The 11663-nt window shown below is 45.2% G+C and overlaps 1 long non-coding RNA gene across 1 annotated transcript; it reads left to right on the plus strand.

Moving 5' to 3' along the window:
* Window positions 1-3689: 3689 nt before the first annotated feature.
* Window positions 3690-10478, plus strand: LOC110316312. Its single transcript, XR_002380263.1, has 3 exons — window positions 3690-4193; window positions 7650-7798; window positions 9491-10478. It is a non-coding gene; the product is annotated as an uncharacterized LOC110316312 (long non-coding RNA).
* The last annotated feature ends 1185 nt before the right edge of the window (window positions 10479-11663 follow it).

Consider the following 11663-nt stretch of genomic DNA (forward strand, 5'->3'; position numbering starts at 1 on the left):
TCCTTCTGAGGCAGCTCAGGGATCATCCCAGAAGAGGAGAGCAGGAAGATTATAGGAACTGTAGGTGGCAGATGACTACAGGAAACCAGTGTTGTCCTGGCAGCCCAGAGCAGCCTCACATACAGACGGACAGCTGTTGTGGCAGCGTGTACGAGACCTGAGAAAAATCACACGGCACAAAATCTCAGCGTGGAGGAGGGAGGTGATCATGAAGTCCTATTGGCAACAAATGGTTGCTGGGAGGGGAGTCTGTTATCCTCGAGGACGTGATCCTTGAGAAGTTACCCAAGATCTACTGAGTAGATGGTCCTACACCATTGCTTCTGGCTGTGATGAGGGAGCGGTTGGACTCATGTCCCCAACTAAAATGTCAGTGAGACAACTGAAGCAGCTATCTGTCTGTTGGGCACAAGGCGTCTCAGGACAGTGGTTCCCGGGAATGATGCTTCTTGTTTGTTTGTTTGTTTGTTTGTTTTTTGAGACAGGGTTTCTCTGTATAGCCCTGGCTGTCCTGGAACTCACTTTGTAGACCACGCTGGCCTCGTACTCAGAAATCTTCCTGTCTCTGCCTCCCGAGTTCTGGGATTAAAGGCGTGCACCACCACGCCTGGCATGGGTTGTTTGTTTGTTTGTTTGTTTGTTTGTTTTGGGGGGATGATGCTTCTTAAGAAAAGGGGGAATAGATGATTGGTACAGAACACTCTAGGTTCTGACTAGAGGAAATCCCTAGCATTACAGCAGAGGAAAGGGAAACCCAAACAATAAAGCTCATTGATTTTGATGAGTTTAAAAGAGTTCACATCCCAGAGAGGTTGGAGAGGACAGAACCCATGGGTGTGTGTGTGGGAGCGGGATAAAGAAAGAGCTTCCAGGTGGGGAGGGGTGTATAGAGAAAGGGCTGCCAGGTTGGAGGCAGCTATGTAGAGAAAAAGCTTCCAATATCCACAAACATCCTCTTGAGACCTTATTGACTTATAGGTGCATCACTTGGAGATCCAGAGGGAAAACAGGCAAACACTTGAAAACTAAGCGGTTTGTTGAGCTCACACATTCTTCAAGGCACAGAGGACATTTACTGGTGATTAATCCAAGGTATTTGGTGGAGGACCCACAGGAGTCATAGGAGTAGAAAAGTTCAAATATTGCCAGCGTGAAGGCTATACTCTGTACACTCTCACGGTTTTTAAAGGGACTTGAAAAGTGCAAATTGATCTGGAAAGACCTCAACAGCCTTCCGGGATGGAGAACAACAACAACTAAACCCCAGCATTCAACAAAGTAATGGCTACAGTACTCAGCATCCAGTTGAAAATGGCTAAAGATGCAAAAGAGACTCTATCTCAAAGCCCAAAGACAAGCCAGTTGCTAACGTGGGCAAGGATGACAGACAGACAGACAGATAGACAGACAGGAAGATGGACAGGAAGACTGACAGACTATAGCTAGCAGGCAACAGTGATAGTGTGCCTCAAATAGTTCACATGTTGAAAAGAAAGAAGGCAAGGATATCCTGAGGAGAGAAGTTGCTTTGGCTCTCTCTGTGTGTATTACATGGCTGCGACAAGGCTCTCTCTGTGTGTATTACATGGCTGCGACAAGGCTCTCTCTGTGTGTATTACATGGCTGCGACAAGACACCCATGTCCTCATTTGCTTCCATAGGCTGTGAGAAACACCGTGACTAAAAACGACTTGAAGAGAGAGGCATGTGTTTGGCTTACATTTCCACTGCGTAGGCAGTCATCAGTGGAAGCCAGGGTAAGAACTTAAAGCAGGAACCTGTAGCCAGAGCTGATGCAGAGGCCATGGAGGGATGCTGCTTACTGGCTTGCTCCTCATGGCTTGCTCAGCCTGCTTTCTTATAGAACCCAGGGCCAACAGTCCAGGGATGGGCTGGGTCTTCCCACTTGAGACACCCTCTTCCCAAATGTTCTTAGCTTGTGTCATGGTAACAGAAAACTGGCCGCATAGCCTGAGAAAGCAACTCAGAAGATGAAAAGTTCATTTTGACACACTGTTTCAGAGTTTACAGTCCATGGTTAACTGGCTCCACTGAGAAAAGGCAAACACAAGAGGAAAAAGGTCGTAGCCAGAGCAGACCTTTCAAGTCACTCCCTAGCTGCCCCCTTCCCCACCCTCAGACACACAGTTAAGCCCTAGTAAACCCTGAACTGTGAACTGGTCAGTGGATTCATTGATGAATTAGCACAGTCATGATCTACTTACCTCTTTAGGCTTCCAGGAGTCCTGAAAACATTCAGTATCTAATTATAACCTACGTTACAGATTAAACAACAAACAAATGAGCCAAACTAAAGTTTTAGATGTGAAAACATAGAATTTAAAAAATTTCACCAAATTGAGCAAGTAACAAGTCACATTCTTACATAGAAACAAAACAAACAAAACAAAACCCCAATGAATATGAAGTAATCAATAACATCCGAAAGGGAAACAGTGTAACACTTATAAGTAACAAAGGGAATCTAGAGAAATGACTCAGCAGGTAAAGGCCCTTGATTTCAGTGTGCGTGTGTGTGTGTGTGTGTGTGTGTGTGTGTGTGTGTGTGTGTATGTGTGTATTTGCCTGTGTATGTCCAGGAGTCACTTGCTTGTGTGTGAATGTGAGTGTATGTATGCATGAGTCTAAAGGCCAGGAGTCTTACTTAACAGTGTGCTAACTCTATTGTTAGACACAAGGTCTATTTGTCAACCCAGAATTCATCTATTTGGCTAGGCTGGCTGGACAAGGAGCTCCAGGGAGCCACCTGTTGTGAGCCCTGACCCAGGCCTGAGGTCAGATACAATAGCTATGCCCAGCTTTATATGAGAACTGGGGATCTTAACTCAAATCCTCCTGTCTGTGTGCTCCAGGAACATTACTGACTGAGCCACTGAAAACCTTTTTAGGTTGGAGTCATGGTTTAGCAAGAAAGGGTGCTTGCTTTGGCGACTATACAGACCAGAGTTTAGATTCCAGGTCCCACAGAACAAGCTGGGTGTGACCCTGACCATGCCTGTGACCATATTGCTCAGTGAGATGGAGATAGGAAGTCACTGGAGCTTGCTGGATGTAAGCCTTGCTGGAAAATCAGAGCTCCAGCTTCAGGGAGAGAGTTCCTCAATGGAATTCGGGTGGGGAGTGATGAGCAGGGTCCTGCATGTCCTCTTCTACTCAAACGTACACATAACATGAACACACATGCACACACACATGCACACGGGAGCGCACACACATACATATGAAACATCAAAATACTTTTTTTTCAGTGAACAAAAGCTGAGACATTGCATTCCCCAGACTGTACGAGGCACTGTGGTCCCTGCTGGCCTGTATGAGGCAGCCCTGTCTCCCAGATTGTATGTGACATCACATTCCCTGCTGGCCTGTACTGTAAGAACACTAGCAGAAGAAAAAAAAAAAAAAAACACTTCAAAAGGAAAAGATAAATTACACTAGACAGAAGCAACAGAAGCAGATTTGCATATGATCTGAGTATTCAAATTAGCAAAGAAGAATTTTAAAAAGTGTAACAATACATTAAAGGATCTGGTGGAGAAAGCTGACAATGGGTATAGTCAGAGGGAATTTCAGCAAAGAGATGGAAATTATGAAAAGTTAAATGGCGTGCGCCACCCCCAAGCATTTTTTTTTCTATACCGCAGAACAGAGTAGTGCCACAGAGAGAAGCGAGACTGGGCAGCGATGGATATGGAGCACGGCTGCGTCAGAGGGCCCAAAGGAGCATGTCATTGCCCAGTAGAGAAGGTTCTCCTCCGCCCCTGGAGGCTCGGGCCACTATCAGATCCACTTCACCCGGTCCCCGCCTGCTAGGACAGTACCGCTGCCACTCAGCCCGCAGGCCTAACCCACAGAATGGAGCCGCAGCTCTTCTAGGTGTCCCCGCACGCCCACTTCTGTTCCACACACACGCTGACCGATCCCACAATCACCCTGACTCTGAGCAATAAGCTATCCGAGATGAAGACAGATTCATTTTCTAAGCTGTCCCCTTGAAAGACTTCCATGATCAGTGCTGCCGCTGGAGGCCATGTTGGTGTTCGTAGTCCTTGGAGCCTCTGAATCCGCCTCGGCGTCTGATTGACGATGCCAGCCAGAGACCATGTTGCTGTCCATCATTCCCGGTGCCACAAGCTACTGTGGACAGGGAAGATTCTGTTACAGTAGTGTCGGTGAGTGCAGATCCGAAACTGAGAATGAGAGGTTTTGAAGATTTTTGTGCCAACCTCCCCTTCCCCAAAAGAAACAGTCCAGACCTTAAACTATGGAAGCTAGTCCTTAAAACTGTGATAAAGATGCTGAAGCATAGCTCTTCGCAGTCAAAGGCTTCCGATGAACTCCGGGGGAAACTTAGTTATCTCTAAGGGGCTGGTCACTGGGAATTTGACCACGTTCCAGTGAGTATATGAACAACACAAATCCGATTCAGTGGGTGCTCCTTCTCCCCCTCCCTCTGGACCATGCGCCAGGCAGGAAGGGGAAGGCAGAGCCTGGGGCAGAACCCAGTTTGATTCCGAATGAGTGCTGAGAGTACAGAGCTGCTGGAAGAGAGAAGGCTTTCTCTGGGAGATTTAGATGCAGTTCCTTATTACCAAGGCCTCCTCCCCAGCGATCCTTGAGGAAGCGACATTCCATGCGTATTCGAACTGCTTCATCTGATGGCGGATGTGAATTCACCCACCTTTCTCAGCCCTAACCAGGGAGTAAATACCTTTTTCGGGAAGGACTGCCCAGGGAAGCTCATTGGCTGAATGATCAGGGCTCGATTTAGATGCCTCATCAGCAAAGAGAACTTTAGGTTTTTATGCTACATGACTGATTGCCATGGTCTTCTCAGTGGGGTGTGGTGGTGGTTACGTGTTCCAGAGCTGGTAGAGTTAGGCAGGGAGTGGCCCCACTCCTATTGGTCTCAATTCTGAGATTCACAGGATTTGAGCTCACTCAACCTTACCAGTTCTTCCGTCTGGTGTTCACTTGTCCCATGGACCAGAATTTCACAGTCCCTTTGAGTGCACCGTCATTTACCTAAAGCTGGGGACCGACCTTTGAGGGATGCTTAAGATCTGTTAGCTATCCTTCTGCACAACCTCTCTCCTTTACACACACCCATGCATGATGGTAGGACACACACAATACAGAGCACATTTCCATTTACCAGTTTATCCTGAAGATTTTTCTGAGTCTCAGATGCTGCCTCAGTCGGTGGTGCAGTCAACAGTATTTATTTCAGGCCGCCTCAGTTTTCATTTGCTAGTCATTGAAGTTTTTCAAAGTCCACTGATAATGGAATTCCTGCAATAATTACTCTTGAATGGACGGGTTTGTGGCTCACACTTGTAATCCCAACCAGCCCGGTAGAGAGATGGGGGCGGGGGGGGGATGGCAGGAGGAAGGGAGAGAGGGAGAGAGGGAAAGAGGGAGAAAGGAGAGAGGAGAGAGAGAGAGAGAGAGAGAGAGAGAGAGAGAGAGAGAGAGAGAGAGAGAGAGAGGATTTATTCTTTTCACAGTGGCTCATGAGCGCCCTCTAGCGAAGGTGGGACTCTTATCCTTTCACAGTCACAGACTGACAGAATTGCTTGAGCAGTTCCTAGAAATCTACAGAGTGACAGACTTCACTCTGCACCACCCCCTCTTTAGGAACAGGTATAAGTTGAAAAACAAACTCAGGCTGGCCCCTTGACAACACACCTCGGGATCCCTGGGGAAAAATGGGCAGCCAAGAAAGTCAAAGTTCCCTGAGAAAACCAGAGTGGGTCAGGGATTCTAGTGAGCTGCGTAATGAAATGACACCCGGGGCAACCCCCTACCCATATAAGATAACACTGGACGAGACAGGATGCAAGGTTAAAGAGCAGGCAGTTCCAGAAAGTTCTGTCCTAATCCCGTAAGGAAGATCAGGAGAACAGAACGGGTACACCCTGAAGATTTACCTGGAAGCACATAACTGTCTGGAGGCCTTGCTCGCTCTCCCTCTCTGTGTCGCTCTCTCTCCCTCTCTCTGTCTTTTTGTCTTTCTCTCCCTCTCTCTTTCTTTCTCGCCTTCTCTGCCTCTCTGTCTCTGTCTGTCTCTCTCTCTCTCACACACACACAGTCAAAGACAGTTGGGAGGTAGAGTTGGGGCAGGGTTTGTTGATTTGATGACAGTTAAGGTCAGCTGACTCTCTGGGTTCTGGCTTCAACCAGAAGAGTGTATGGTGTTCTCTTGCTGGACCGGAGAACAGTGGGATGGAAAAGAGGAAAGAGAAAACATTGTGCAGCCAAGTCTGGGACTCTGCTCTGGCCATGCGTTTGTCCCGTCTGTCTGTCCGTCCATGAGACACAAATTCATATTTATGGTTTGATATTAGAGGTCTGCAGCTGAGTGATGAAGGAGTCTGAATAAAGGGAGGGGTCACAAGAGAGTGTATGGAGAAAGAAACACCTATCTGAATGTGGTGCTCCTGATAATGTTTGCATTTAAATACGTGGGAATTAGTAAGACCGTTCTTGAAGCTAGCTAAGGTTTGAAAGGGAAGAGAGAGACACAGAACTGACTCCAGGAGAATGCTAATAAAAAGCAAAGTCTGAGACAGAGAAACTGGGATGGGAGAGAAGCTGTGAAGACAGGATGGCAACCACCATCTCTCAAAGTGCAGGTAAACAGTTAACAAGTGGCTCTCAGGAAGAAAGACTCCTGTTTGAAGCATCAGCTGATTTCTGTGGCATAAACACCCTCCCCTCACCTGACTCCAGGCTACTGAGCCTACTGAACCTGGACTTGGAAAGAGGTGTGCACAATTAGCTGTCAGTGCTCATTGGTACAGGGTTCAGGACGATGCTGTTACAGAGAGGGGCAGGAGATGGAGACAGGGAGATTGAATCTGGCATCCTGCACATTGCTGGAGACAGCAGCAAGGGTCAGTTCTGGAATATGGAGCAGTCAGATTGTCCAATAAATACATGGAGATGTTCAATCAGGCGTGGTGGTGCACACCTTTAACCCCAGCACTCAGGAGGCAGAATCGGGCAGATCTCTGGGTTCAAGGCCAGCCTGGTTTACAGAGTTAGTTCCAGGACAGCACAGGGAAACCCTCTCTTAAAAAGGAGGAGAAAGAGAAGTGGAGGAGGAATGTTCATTTTTAATTGTCAAGAAAATGCAAATTAAAACTGTCTTGAGATTTCATCTCACCTCGGTCAGCAGAAAAGCAAATACCAACAAACTGTGGCAAGGATGTGGGGAGAGAGCAGCCTTTATTCATGCTGAAGGGAATACTGACTGACTGGTACAGCACGGTTTCTCAAAGGTGTGGGTGTTTCTCAACAAACTGAAAGTAGAATCACACAATGACCCTCTACAATGACCCTGGAAGGAGCGTAGTTGGCAGGAAATGGAGGTACTTGTGCATCAGTGTTTATTGCTGAATTATTCACAACAGCTAAGAAAGGAACCAGCCTAGGTGCCTATCAACAGATGGTGGGCAAAAATAATAAATAATAAATAAATAAACAGTGGGCAGAAATAATAAATAAATAAATAAATAAACAGTGGGCAGAAATAATAAATAAATAAATAAATAACTGTCATTTATATACAGTGGAGTGTTTATTCAGCTGTGGTGGCAGGTGAAGTGTGTGATTTTTTTTTCCAGAAAAATGGATAGAACTGAAGACCATCATGTTAAGAGAAATAAGCCAGACTTAGAAAGGCAGACGTCTCAACTTTCCACATAAGAAGAATCTGTGTGTGTGCTTGGAGGTGTTGACTATAGAAGAGAGGCCAAAGTGAATGGAGGAAAAGGTGGTAAGAGAGGATTATGGGGAAAAACAAACTGTTGCAATTTTTTCTTTTATGTTGAGTCTACATCTGTATCTATAGCTATGACATAAAAGAGGAAGGGTAACTGTTCTGGGGGAGGGCCGGCCAGTGAGGGAGGGCAGGAGGGGATAGAAAAGGAGGGTAGATAAATACAAACAAACTACAATTATATGCGTGTGTGTGTCTGTGTGTATACACGCGCGTGCTAAATAAAACAATAATATGAAAAGAATAGTATCTGGAATAGGAAGAAGAGTCAAAACTGAGAAAACCACAAATACCTACAGCTCAGTGAGATTGAGTCCCATTTCGATGAGCATCACGGGAGTGGAAGGTTGGGCGGGACCCCGGCTTGTCTCTCTGTGAGGCTCCTGCATCTGTTCCTGCACGGTAGAGAAATGAAGCTCAAAAGATATTGCAATGTAGCGTTACAGGTGGGTTTTCCACTTGTAGTCTGCTGTCAACCCCTATTTTTAAGTTAAGAGCTTATTACTTTAAAATCACAAATAACTGAACTGCTTTGTGTACCTTCGGAATAAACGGTGGAGTGTGGCAAAGTATAAGAGAACCATTATCTAGCAGAACATGGTGGCTCACACCGGTAATTCCAAAGCTCGACACAAAGAGAGAAATGACTCAACTTTGAGAGCTGGCTGTTCGACACAGAGAGTTTCAAATCAGTAGGGCTAAGGAGAGAGAATACCCTCCTCATAGAATACCCAAACAACAAAAAAAAATCTTATCGGGAATCAACACAGGTATCACATTGCCAAATAGCGCCACCTAGTGTAACGTCTGCATCTCAAATAAATATTTTGACTTGTGTTGCATTTTACAGCTTATGAATCAGCACACATTAAAATAACTGTGAACCTAAACACCGAAAGGTGCTACCTTGTAAACTCATATTCATAGACTCTAACTCTTCATTGGTTCACAGCATTGGATACGGGCTTGGACTGAGCCCGGTATTTGGAACAGTATGGCACACTCTGTTAGGACTATTCATGATCAAGAATCAGATGATGATGGTGATGTTAGTTTTTGATAAAAATCTGAAAGCTGTTGTATTGAAACTCAAAATGAATTACACTTTTAAAAATAAGTAAGAAAAATTATATTTATACTTCTTTGGAATCCAGTGATGGGTGGATGAGTCGCTTAGAACCTTGATTTCATCTGTTAGGGGTGTTTTGATCTTTAGCTCTGTACAAAGATAGGGTCCTGGGATAAGAATAAACATGATCATTTTAGTGCTGAGTGTAGCAATGCATCACACTGTCCCCAGCATTTGGGAGACAGAGGCAGGACTTTTCCATGGGTTCAAATTCCAGGTCAGCCATATATAGTGATACCCTGTCTCGGAGAAAGGAAGGAAGAAAGGAGGGAGGAGGGAGGGAGAGAGGAAAGAAGGGGGAGGAAATAGGGAGGAAGGGAGGAAGGAAGGAAGGGGAAAAGGAATAAAAGACCCTTTCTTTAATGGGAGGTAGGTGTGGACGCAATACACAATCAGGATCCCGTTTCTGCAATTCTGTACTATTTATGTGTAAACACGATGATAAGATTAGGCATGTATTTTGAACTCTAGCATTAAGTCATTTATAATAACAGTTTTGAGTGCCTGTAAAAATCTCACACTGATAGGAACAACTTTTTTCTCCTTTTGTATGTCAGGGGAAAATGCAAGCTATGAGTCTCCCAATTTTGGGGGAAATGCAGTGGTCAGCACATCCGGATACCGTGATGAGCCTCACCTGAGAACCCCACCTTCATGACCATGGCCGCTCCCTCGCCGGGTGATCATCTGCGCATGGATTTCTCTTCTACGTTAAGTAGGTGTAGGTATCATAGGTGTTTGGTTTTAGAGAGTTCTTTAAATGTATTTTTGTTTTACAAGTATGAGCATTTGCCTGCACGATCTATACCACTTACCTAATACCTTTGGAGGCCAGAAGAGGGTGTCAGATCCCTTGAAACTAGAGTCACAGACAACAGTGAGCAATCAAGTGGATATTGGGAATCAAACCCAGGTCCTCTGGAAGAGCAGCCACCGAGCCATCTCTGTGGCCCCTGGAGTCATGTTGTCGTTCAACCACATTTATCTGTTTATTGATTTACTGTGTGCATATGTGCATGTGTATGTGTGTGGGGATGTCGCAGGGCATGTGTAGAGGTCAGAGGGCAGACGACCTGCACCCGTAAGAATCTTTTTTCTCCTTCCACTATTCCCAGGCAGGTTTGACAGCAGACATCTTAACCCACTGAAGGTAAGATCTTCATCTCACCAGGTCCCATAGTTAATTGTTAGAAGCAGGAAAAAAAAAAGTGTTATTGCTATTTGAAAACACAGAGGAAAGCATGGGATTTACAGACACTTCGACAAAATATCTGAGTTATTTCTAGCAATGCCACAGTGGACTAGCAGAGTGCAAGATAAATCCCCTAAAAGCATGTAAAAATAATAGCCACATCACATAGTCTCTTCAAAAATACAAGGAAAAGAGACCCCATTCACAGCATCGTGGAAGAAGTGCATGCTACCTCTAGAAATACAGAGAAATATAGAAAGTACTATGGCTGGTGAGAGTTGGACCCCATGTGGATTTGAATCTGTTTAATGATGAAAAATGAGAACTATATTGAGTTTGGCGTACTTTCAAAATTTCTCTCTCTCTCTCTCTCTCTCTCTCTCTCTCTCTCTCTCTCTCAAATTCTATGTATGTGTATTTAAAGTGTCTTAGTAGATGCATGGCTTGTATAGCACAACATTAAGTTTGGGTTTTCTGCATTTTGAGCTTGCCTCGGATTGAGCTTGCTGGGCATTGAGCTTGCCTCGGATTGAGCTTGCCTCGGATTGAGCTTGCCTCGGATTGAGCTTGCTGGGCATTGAGCTTGCTGGGCATTGAGCTCAGTTGTGCACTGAGTTTGCTGCGCAGCTCCTATGAACTTATCTGATCAGATTGCCACCTTCAGGTGCCAGGAAACACAGAGGCGGCCATGAGATATATTTTCGAACTGCCACATGTCCTGTGATGACAAAATATTATAATGAAACCTGTTACTTTTTACAATTAATGCATACTAAAAACAAAAACAAAACAACAAACAAAACAACAAACCCCACCTGGTCAAAAGCAGAAAAAAAGTCATGCCGGGAGAGGGTACAAGAGGTCAGGGGATGGGGAAGAGGGGAGTGGAGAATCAACAGCAACAACAACAAAAAAATGTGTTTGAAAAATGCCATAATTGCCGGGCAGTGATGGCACACGCCTTTAATCCCAGCACTCGGGAGGCAGAGGCAGGCAGATTTCTGAGTTCGAGGCCAGCCTGGTCTACAGAGTGAGCTCTAGGACAGCCAGGACTACACAGAGAAACCCTGTCTCGAAAAACAAAAAAAAAAAAAAAAAAAAAGAGGAGGAAAGAAAAATATGCCATAATGAAACCCAATACTGTATATGCCAATTACAGATTTTATTTTGAAAAGAAAGTGTCACGTTTTAGCGCATGTATTAAGGAAAACTAGGTGCCAATGAGAAGGCTCAGTGGATGACATGCCCTCTGCTAAGTCTGACAAATTGTCCTCAGATTCCCACATGCACAACATGGCATTGGTCTCCCGTTGCCCCCCAAAATAAATAAATAAATTTTAAGTATTTTTTTTCCAGAAGAAAAATGTAGCTGCTTGCATTCTCATTTTAATTATGCCCCCCTCCCCAACCTGTTTAAAGGAATGTCTGCACTGCGGATAAGACACTGAGAGACCCGCCTCCAGTTGGTTCTGATTGGTATACAAAGATGCCAACAGCCAATGGCTGGACAGGGCAGACAAAGGCGGGACATTTAGGAT

This window comes from Mus pahari, chromosome 1 (genome assembly GCF_900095145.1).
Source record: "Mus pahari chromosome 1, PAHARI_EIJ_v1.1, whole genome shotgun sequence".
NCBI lineage: Eukaryota > Metazoa > Chordata > Mammalia > Rodentia > Muridae > Mus > Mus pahari.